The 10,963-nt window shown below is 37.6% G+C and overlaps 1 non-coding gene across 1 annotated transcript; it reads right to left on the reverse strand.

The window, feature by feature from the left end:
- Nucleotides 1-3,940: 3,940 nt before the first annotated feature.
- Nucleotides 3,941-4,011, reverse strand: TRNAG-UCC (transfer RNA glycine (anticodon UCC)). The gene has a single exon. It is a non-coding gene; the product is annotated as a tRNA-Gly (tRNA).
- Nucleotides 4,012-10,963: the final 6,952 nt, after the last annotated feature.

The following is a 10,963-nucleotide window of genomic DNA, read 5'->3' on the forward strand; positions in this document are numbered from 1 at the left end:
GCATACATTATCACACATTGGGATTCGTGCAGTACCTTGGTTTCCATTTGACCCTATTGGTGGATACCTCGCCTCTGTGTCAGCTTTCATTATTGGTTGGTTCAGAGGGTTTCTGCCGTGCGCTAGCCACATCTTGTGTACGCCGGAAACGTACTTCGGTTGGGTTACTACATCTTTTTCATCCGATTCCTTCCACATTATTGGCCTACGGGTTACACTCGCGCTAGATTGATGGAGGATGCCTTAATGCCTTCCTTCTAGCGGATCTTTCCCTATCGACTCCGACTCATTGCTCTGGGGCAAAGATCTAGAGTCCATTTGGCAGTACCTTGGGGTTTGCACACATTAGTGGCAGATCCTTCGCTATCGACAGTGGGAAACCATCATTGTCTCTTGATCGATAGATTCTTACAAGTGTTCGACTTCAGCTCATCTATTCACACTTGTTAGATTGTACTGGGTACCTTGACGCTCATTATCATTATCGGTGAGTAGTCTCGCGTTTGTTAACGGTATACATCAATGATCGGTAATCAAACGATTTCTCACATGGTCGACTTCAGATCATTTATTCCCATGGTGTAGAAATGTACCGCGGCGGTCGGTGAAGACCTCAGGTTGTATCAACATTCATTGGTTCACTTGACAGTTGCTCCTATTGTTGCTAGTTGATACCACTCCACTTTATATGTTGCAGTCAGTCATGGCGACATTCTATATACTGGCACCTGAGTTTGCAGTGTAGTACCATCCTATTCCATCATGTTCAGTTGGTACCTTTTGGGATCAGTCTTTGATATCAGTGATCTGTTGCATCTTTCAGCATCATTGACAGTCTTATATGTGATATTCAGACATGTACTTGCTCCTTATGATCAGATGATCCATTATGTATCTTCCAGTCATTTATACTTGTATACTTAGTGAATCCGCTTGTACTTGATATGCGGACATGCTTTACTTATTCTGAGCATGGGTATGCCCGCCTCAGACAGTGTTTCTTTCTGATCTCCTTTTGGTGGCTTGGCAGGCTGAATTCTAGTGAAGTCCTCCTCGGTTTCTCGACAAGACTTCCTTTCCATGTACTTACATAATATATTTCGGCCATCATGTTCCCCTTCTGACCTCATATATTAGGGGGCATCTGTTATAGCTCCAAATCTCGCTCTTATGGTTTGTGATGCTGCACTCATGGCCTAGGGAAACCCCTCCTTCCAGACCTGGTCCTAAAATTTAAAAAATAGTGTTTTATCCCTTATACGCGACATTGCCCTGAGTTAAACGCGTGCACACGCGGGTCTGTGTATACGCAACCCGCGTGTATGTATTAAAACACTTAAAAAATAAATAATTCCTTATTTTCGGGCGGAGATCATGGGTTTTACCTGTTGGTCACCTGTTAGTGGTCGTGGCCCAACTGTTCCCAACTAACTCCTAACTAAAAAACTACTTTGGATATGGTATAAAAAGACATCAAAGGGAAGGCCTAAGGGAGAGAGAAAAGAGAGAGATTATTATGCTGAAATTTTTCCCTTAGACTAGGTCTGAAGTCCTTGGTGCTTTCTGCACTTCCCCCATTTTGCATAGGAAACCCTTGTTTCCATGTGTATTGGTGATCATTCATCCTTTATATCACCATTGAGTAAGACTTGGAAGGAGCTCTTGTTGGAGGCTTGAGGCTGGAACGAATCCGGGAGGAAGCTTTGCTTGGAGCCTGCTGAAGGTGTTTCAGGTGAAATCTTTCCGTCATATGTACTTTACTTGCCTTTATATAAAGAAACATGTCTTGGTTCCCAAAACAATCTTTCTTTATGCTTATGAGATTCTTGTTTTGAATTCTTATGCAAGTAGTTACTTAAAGATTTTTATAACTAACTTTATAGCATGAAGATGGTTTATGTATAAGTATTTTTACATGTACTGCTGTATTCTTTAATTTGTTTGTTTTACAGGTCAAAGGAGAAGAAGGGAACTCCAAGAAGGGTTTGGACCCTAAAGGCCTTCTCGAACGTAGGACCTTAGGTACGTACCCTCAACATTAGAATTTGATTACAGTAAAGATAATGGCTATGTGTGTGTTTCTTTGAATAAGCAATTTTCAGTCTTGTACACTCTTAACCCAAAGGACCCTAGGGGTACTTTCCCCTCAACCAATCTGGAACAAAATAAGGATAATGTATTGGTGAGAATGTTGGAGCAGAAAGAAGCTATAATATCTCATCTTAGTTGGGGTAGTTTATTACTAGGTTTCCATACCTTGAGACTTTATATCCATAATGATGTTATGCTTGCTTGCGGTACTCCAGAAAAACAAATCTTGATCGAGTCCATATTTGCTCAGTGGATAAAATCTGCTCATGGTAAGACATTAGATGGTTTCATATACTCCTATATTCAACAAGTGGTCCAGCATTCGATGCAGGTAAGAGCATATGGTTACCTGGTTGGTCAAATGCTATTAATGATAATAATAATTCATTGCTCTCAACAATCAGTCCTGGAGACTTTTTGGTTCATCATGTTATTGCTCTAAGTTTTCATACAACTACATTGATCGTAGCTAAAGGTGTTTTGGATACACGTGGTTCCATGTTAATGCCAGATAAAAAAGATTTTGGTTATAGTTTTCCTTGCGATGGTCCGGGATGGGGTGTTACTTGTTGTATCTTGGCTTGGGATGCTTTTTATTTAGCAGTTTTCTAGATGTTGAATACTATTGTATGAGTTACTTTCTATTGGCATTGGAAGCATATAACATTGTGGCATGGTAATGTAGCACAATTTAATGAGTCTTCCACTTATTTAATGGGATGGTCAAGAGACTATCTATGGTTAAATTCTTCACAACTTATTAATGGATACAATCCTTTTGGTATGAATAGTTTATCTATTTGGGCGTGGATGTTATTATTTGGGAATCTTGTTTGCGCTACTAGATTTATGTTCCTTATTTCCTAGCATGGATATTAGCAGGAACTTATCAAAACTCTTGCATGGGCCCATGAACGCATGCCTTTATCTAATTTAGTTTGATGGAGAGACAAGCCAGTAGCCCTTTCCATTATTCAAGCATGATTAGTTGGATTAGCTCACTTTTCTATACATTATGTATTCACTTATGAAACTTTTTTAATTTCCTCTACATCAAGTAAATTTGGTTAATTATTCTTCATCAATTTCATCAGTGAATGGGTATTGTCATTGTATGACAATACCCCACAGAGACAAAGTGATCAACATAATATTACTCCATCTAAAATCTGATCTATATTTTGATTCCTAGTAGGTAATAGTACTGACTGAACTATTATGATGAGAAAGTCTCATTCACAGAGAGAAGAAGAGACAAGCATTGGAACAGAAATATCATTTAATTCATCAATCTTTGGAGGAAAAGAGGAAAGTGTCATCATTAGATGAAAAATGGGAAATTCATAGAAAATTGCAATCTTCACCACATAATAGTGCACCTACACGTCTCCATTGATGTTGTTCTTCAACTGGAAGACCTAGATCCAACTATCGAGACTTTGGATTGTCCAGACACATACTCCGTGAGATGGCCCGCGCATGTTTATTACCTAGGATAACAAAATCCAGCTGGTAGGAAAAGAAGAAAAGTAATTTAATTTTCATGTGATAATGGGATATAGTACCCCAATCCCTATATATCGATAGGGGTACTATGTCCCATTATTGTTTTGTGTACCCATTGTGATTATTATATAAATCAATGGTGTGGAGTAGAGTATTCTGGTATCTCGCAAGGCTCATAACCTCTAGGTCACGGGTTCAAATCTCATCTCCGCCAGACCAGAACATACGAAGTATTTTGGTTTGGAAAGGATTTCTCTCTCACTTATCATTTTATAATTGAATTATAAGTGAGGAAAAGAAACGATCAATACATGAACTATTCTTTTTCATATTCCATGTGAAGGGTAGGTAGCAGGGATTGAACCTGCATCTTCTCCTTGGAAAAGAGAAATTTTACCATTCAACCATACCCGCATTTCAATTTTATGAATATATACATACATACATACATATATATATATATATATATATATATATATATATATATATATATATATATATATATATATATGTTTAATCCCATTCATAAGTAGATACCATTTTTTAATGGTCCAATTATTCATTCAATTACATATATGGAAAACCCCTCCTCCTTGGGCATGAAGTAAAAGGCCCTTCAGAAGAGCTATAAAGCCCTCTGGGAGGAGGTGGGAGGGAGTTCGAACCTAAAACATCTAGAACAGATCGAAGATATGAAAGAATTAAGGATACCTACAAAAGGACTGATCCAATCCTTAATGATACACCCGAAAATATGTTAACACCTAATCATTAGGATTGGGTGAATAAGTGTAACTGATGTAAATAAATAATAAGAAATATGAATAGTCACTGGGAGATGAAGTGAAAAGTATCTCCCTCATGTATATAATAAAAACCAACCTGAATGAATATGAATAAGTTATTTTTGAGGAGTTACTACCTGGTCTGACATGGTATCAGAGCCAGTGCCATTTTTGGCTTCTAACTGCCATTGTAACTCCCTTCTGCCATATTTCAATAATCAGGCTCTGCCCTCTGTGTGATAATCTGGGTAATGCTTGAGTGAGGAGGCCATGAACACTATTCCATAAATGTTGCTACTCTCTCCATGCTAGTATAACAATGCTCCATTGCTAGACCTGCTCTCTCCACGCTAGCTGGCCTCCCTCCATATGTTGCTGCTCTCTGTTCCATAAACGCTGGTCTTCTCTCTCCAGGTTCAATCCTTGTATGAAATTCTTGGAAAACGATGGTGTAAACACTGTTTCATATATACGCTGTTTCATATATACGCTGCTCCTGGTGTAAACATTGTTTCATATATACGTTGTTTCATATAAACATTGTTTCATATATACGGTGCTCATGGTGTAAACATTGTTTCATATATACTCTATTTCATATATACGCAGCTCCCTCCATACATAACATTGCTTTCACATAAGTCCGCTTGCCAGACTTTCGCTATGATATATAACATCGCTTTCACATAAGTCTATCAGGTGACCACTTTCAAGCATCATGCATCATTGAAGAGTGAGAGACAAAAAAAGAAAGAGATGCATTTTCCAATGAGAAAGTATAGTATGCAGTCAAGGTGTGAAGCATAGGATTTGAGCATAGGGATTTATATTTCCATCCAATTTTTTGGAAAATTTTGATTTGCATCAGAATTCTAATTTGCTTTTGAGCAATTGATATTGTTTATGTTTTATTCTCTTGAATTGAAACCATATTGTAATGGAAAAGTGATATTCTATATGGATAGAATATAGTTTTGTTCTTGGCATATTAAATCAATTTCTTACCTAATCAAGAAGGAAGAATAAGGTTGTATTATTTTGAAGCACATTTTGCCAGCAGAAGTATTTTTTACAGTACACATATTTTTTCGAGCAAAAGTATTTTTTTTACTGTATGCATTCAATCATATCTATTGTGGGAATAGTTCTTACTGGCAAGGAGAACTATCGTGAGTGATCCCGGATGCTAAAACACACCCTCATTTTTAATGATTTGTGGAAAGAAGTGTGTATTGGAGACGGAGACAAAGAGCCATAATAGCCTACCTTAGGCAAAGAGTTTTCCATTTGGGAAAATAAGAACAACAAATCCTATGCATTAATTGCAGCATCTGTAAGTGAAGAGGTGAGTCACCATATTTCACCATTTTCAACTGCTTTCGAAGCCTTACAAAAGCTGAAAGAACTCTATGACTCACATTCTGCACCTGAAGTTGTTCAACTCATGATTAAACTCTTCACTCTTGAATTGCAAAATAATGATCCTCTTGCTCTTGCATCCGAAGTAAAATCTATAATGCATGATATCAAAGCCACTAAGGTCGAATTGGATATTCCTCTTATCACTTTTCTCAAGGAACTTTATCCTACTTACTCCAATTATCTTGAGTCATTGCAAGCAAATGGAAATCTCAAAGATATTACCTTTGACTCTCTTGTGAAAAAAATTGTTGAAAGAGAGAAAGCTTTTGGAAAGAAGACAACCCCTAAATCTTTTGAAGCTCATAAAGAAAAGAATCTTGCTCAAGATTCTTCCAGAGGAAGAGGTGGTCGAAGAGGAAGAGGAAGATATTTTAGAGGCAGCGAAGGCAGACACTCTGATCCAGGTGGATGTTGGTGGCCACCCACCAACCCATTTGGACCCCCACAACTGTCTCTTTCATTCTTTTCAGTTTCCTAAATGGTAGCACAGTTTACTATTTTTAGCATTTTTTTGGGTCCTGAACTTCCGGAGCCGTTTTGAGGCCCTAAACGACGTTTTTTTGGGAATCTGGGGAAACATGGGTCCATGGACCGATGTTGCCTACCAAAGTGGTAGTACTCGGATAGATATTTCTAACGAGCTATTGTGTGCGTCAAATGGAGATCGTATGCCAAAGTTACGACCCCGGGAAATTGATGTACCAATTTACCCAAACGGGGCCCACAATTTGGCGTTTCATCTTCTAGGGTTAGGTTTCGGGATGTGAATGGTTTTCCATTGTTTCTCAACAATAAATAGGCCTTCGAGCCTCATTGTTACAGAGTTGGGAACAGTTCAGAGGCATGTAGCCGCCACATCTCTTCTCAGAGATAAGCTACCATGGCCCTAGCTGGTTTCTTTCCATCACACTCTCAATGAGAAAAGTCAGATTTACACTACATACACTGAAGAAGAAATGGATCACATGATGCCTCTACATGCAAGTTACCTTGGGAAAAAATTGAGTAGCGAAGAAATCAACCCAAAGGTAAAACTAATGACACAGAAAAAGGTAAAGCACCTGAATCTACTCATTATGTTCTGGTACAATGTAATATCGGAGTAAATGAAGACTTATTTAATGCTTCACTTGCTTCTTGGAAAAATGATTGGTTGCTTGATTCAGGAGAAACTTGCCACATGACTCATAGAAAATAATTTTTTGAAGAATTTACTGACAATGTTGATGGAGTAGTATACATTGCAGACCAATCAAAAATCAAGCCATCAGGGCTTGGCACAATCAGGCTTAAATTGTTTGGTCTTCTAGACTTCCTTCTACAGCATGTTCTATATCTCCCACAGCTGAAGAGAAACTTGTTGTCCTTGGTCCACATCCGCTAGCAAGGTCACTCCATTCATATTTTTGATGGCAAGCTTGAGGTGAGAAAAACATCTGACCAATAACTTGTCATGAGGGGAATAGAAGAAGAAAGGCTTCTCAAGCTGCAAGGTACCTCTGCTCGTGCACAACATTTCTCATTCAATTCTCATTATGAAGAAGGTACACTTCCATCAAGTTTATTATGGCATGCTATATTTTGACATTTGAACTATGACAGCCTCCGCTTGTTGAAGAAAAATGGTGTTGTTGGTTTGCCTACAATTCCTAGGAAACTTAAGCAATGTGATGCTTGCATTCTAGGAAAGCATAGAAAACAGTCATTTCATGATTCACATTCAAGAGAACATAGAAAATTTGAACTTATTCATTCAAATCTATGTGGTCCAATGCCTATTCCTTCTGCAAATGGAAATAAATATATGATGACATTTATTCATGACTACACTAGAATGTTTTGGGTTTGTTTATTAAAGAACAAATCTGATGCTTTTCAAACATTCAAGAACTTTCATAAATGGATTGAAAATGATGCACAATCTCATATTAGCTCTATTCGCACTAATAATGGAAAAGAATACACTTCAAATGAATTTGAAAACTATCTTTGCCAACATGGGATCAAACATTAAACAACTGTGCCTTATAATCCCCAATAGAATGGTGTAGCTAAAAGAATGAATAGGACAATCTTAAATATGGTGCTTTCCATGATGTTTTTCAAAAATGTAAAGTTGATGTTTTGGGCTGATCCAGTTCTGTGTGCTGTATATATAAAGAATAGATGTCCATCTAATTCTATTAGAAACAAGACTCCATATGAAATGTGGTATGGGCACGTTCCTTGTGTAAAGCATCTCAGGGTCTTTGGTTCCACCTGTTTTGCCTTGATACCAAACGTACATAGAAACAAACTTGGTGCAAGAACTCGTAAGTGTATCTTCCTGGGGTATTCAAACACCTCCAAAGCATACCATCTCTATGATGAAGTCAATAAAAAGTTTGTTGTATCTAGAGATGTAATCTTTCTTGAATCATCCAAAACTAACAATGTTGTTGAGTGGCAACTTGATCGCTTGGATAGATTCGCAAATGAAAAATCATTTCAAGAATTTGATAATCATATTCCACATCTTGAAGGGGGGATTCCTATACTAGATCAACATGTGGAATCTTCTTCTGAATAACTCTCTCCCCCACATGAAACTCCAACAAGGGATGATGCTTTAAGTGATGTAATTGATAGAATTGGGAGACTCAATCTTGATTCGGTCCCAACTCAATCAACGGAGCAGCCTGGGCCATCTGAGAAAGGTCCCCCAAAGTGGCTGATAAAGACACTTGAAAGTGTTCATCCTAATGAGGTTGGAAAGACGGAGCTAGAAATTCAAACCGACAAAATGGAGGTGATGTAGATGATTCTGATTCACATATTGATATAGATGTTTCTTATTATTGTGAATTGAATTTGTCTACATATTTTGAACCAACTTCCTCGAAATAAGTTGCTTCTCATGATGAATGGAAAGAAGCGAAGCAAAATGAGTATAATGCCTTGATAAAGAATGGCACTTGGAAGCTAGTTGATCCTCCATTAGGAACCAAACCAATTGGTTGCAAGTGGGTCTACAAGAACAAGTATAAAGCTAATGGCTCACTTGACAAGCACAAAGCCAGGTTTGTGGCAAAAGGTTTTGCACAGAAGGAAGGGGTCGATTATGACGAGACTTTTTCCCCCACAGCAAAATGGGCTACCATCCAGACACTCTTTGCCCTAAGAACTCAGAACGGTTGGAAAGTCCATCAAATGGATGTAAAAACTACTTTCTTGAATGGAGATCTAAAAGAGAATGTTTTTATGTCCTCGCCTAAAGGATTTACTATGAAAGGACATGAACATAAAGTATGCAAACTTGTGAAATCCTTGTATGGCCTCAAACAAGCACCACGAGCCTGGTATGAAAAACTAACTAAGCATCTTCTAAAACTAAATTTCAAACATTATGATCTTTATGATGCAACTTTATTTTTCAAGAAAGTTGGCAAAACAGTTGTACATCTTTTGGTATATGTAGATGATATTTTGATGGCAGGGAATAATGAAAGCTACATTGCATCCATAAAGAAGGAATTGAAGAAAGGTTTTGAAATGGCTGATTTGGTCTATGTTCATTACTATCTTGGTATTGAAGTAACTCAACATCTGAAGTCTGTATTCCTTTCCCAAAAGCAGTACATTGGAGATCTGTTGAACAAGTTTGGCATGACAGAATGCAATCCTCTTACTACTCCAATGGAACAAAACTTAAAGCTCACATCCATTGAAGGAAAAGAATTTGAGGATGCAAAAAAGTATAGACAGCTTGTAGGACGTCTCAATTACCTAACTACTACTAGACCAAACAATTCGTTTGTTGTTGGAATCCTCTCCAAGTTTATGGAAAAGCCTTGTGAGGGACATTGGTCTACTGCGGAAAGAGTTCTAAGGTACTTGAATGGAACTCAAGACTTTGGAGTCAAGTATACACAGGTGGATAACTTCAGTTTGATTGGATACTCTGATTCAGACTTCGATGGAGACAAATAAACTGGGGTATCTACTTCAAGTTATGCTATGAGTCTTGGATCAAGAGCTGTCTCGTAGAGATCATGCAAACAATCAGCTCTAGCATATTCCACAACAGAAGCAGAATATGTGGCAACAGTTGAGGCAAAAAAAGAAATTGTGTGGCTCAAGAAAATTCTTGAAGATTTTTAGGTAAAACAAGAACAATCAACTCCACTCATGATTGACAATACCTCGGCAATAAAGTTGGCCAAGAACCCAAAGTTCCATGATCAAACAAAGCAGATCAATACTAAATATCATCTGATTCGACATCATGTTGAGGCCAAAACAATCCATCTCCACCATTGTTCCACTAATGAGAAAATTTCAGACATCTTCACCAAAGTGCTTGGAAGAGAAAAGATTGAACGATTCGGAACGATGCTTGGACTCACTAACATCCCTTCAGATTAAGGGGGGGAATGTTGGCAGCTAATCATCAGGATTGGATGAATAAGTGTAACTGATGTAAATAAATAATAATAAATATGAATGTTCACTGGGAGATGAAGCGAGCAGTCTCTCCCTCATGTATATAATAAAGAACAACCTGAATGAATATGAATAAGTTGTTTTTGAGGAGTTTTCTACTTGACCAACCATTAGGAGAGGCAAGTGCAATAGGTACACTAATCAACAGTAAAAATGAAATAGCAATTAATGCAAACACAACCAATTGGAAAGCAATAGTCATGGTTGTCATCTTACAAGCTCCCAACTCATTGAATAGACTATACCATCTGATCCCCCATTTTCAATTCTGATCAAATGCACTATGGAAAGGATTTGACCATAAATTGATCGAGTTTTCAAACTTTTTCAATTTGATATTTGGGTGTCAAAGGAGAGGGAAATTCGTTTCTTTTTTTTTCCATTCCAGATGATGAAAAATCATCATATGTCACAGGTATAGTTGGTATCGACCCGACTTTATGGTTATAGTTAGGGATTATCTAAAGTAGTATAATAGAAGTTGTCCCTACGAGAGATGGCCAAGTGGTTAATGGCTCTGGTCTTGAAAACTAGTATAGTAAAAAAAACTATCGAGGGTTTGAATCTCTCTCTCTCCTTTTTTTTTCAACAATCACATTTATTGGTCTGGTCCAATAAAAAAAAATAGAATAGCTCAGCTATATATAGTCGAGCTACAATGATCCAGTTGGAAAAAG

This window comes from Pinus tabuliformis, chromosome 3_1 (assembly GCF_031772625.1).
Source record: "Pinus tabuliformis cultivar Carrire ecotype Pingquan chromosome 3_1, CPIR1, whole genome shotgun sequence".
Taxonomy (NCBI): Eukaryota; Viridiplantae; Streptophyta; class Pinopsida; order Pinales; family Pinaceae; genus Pinus; species Pinus tabuliformis.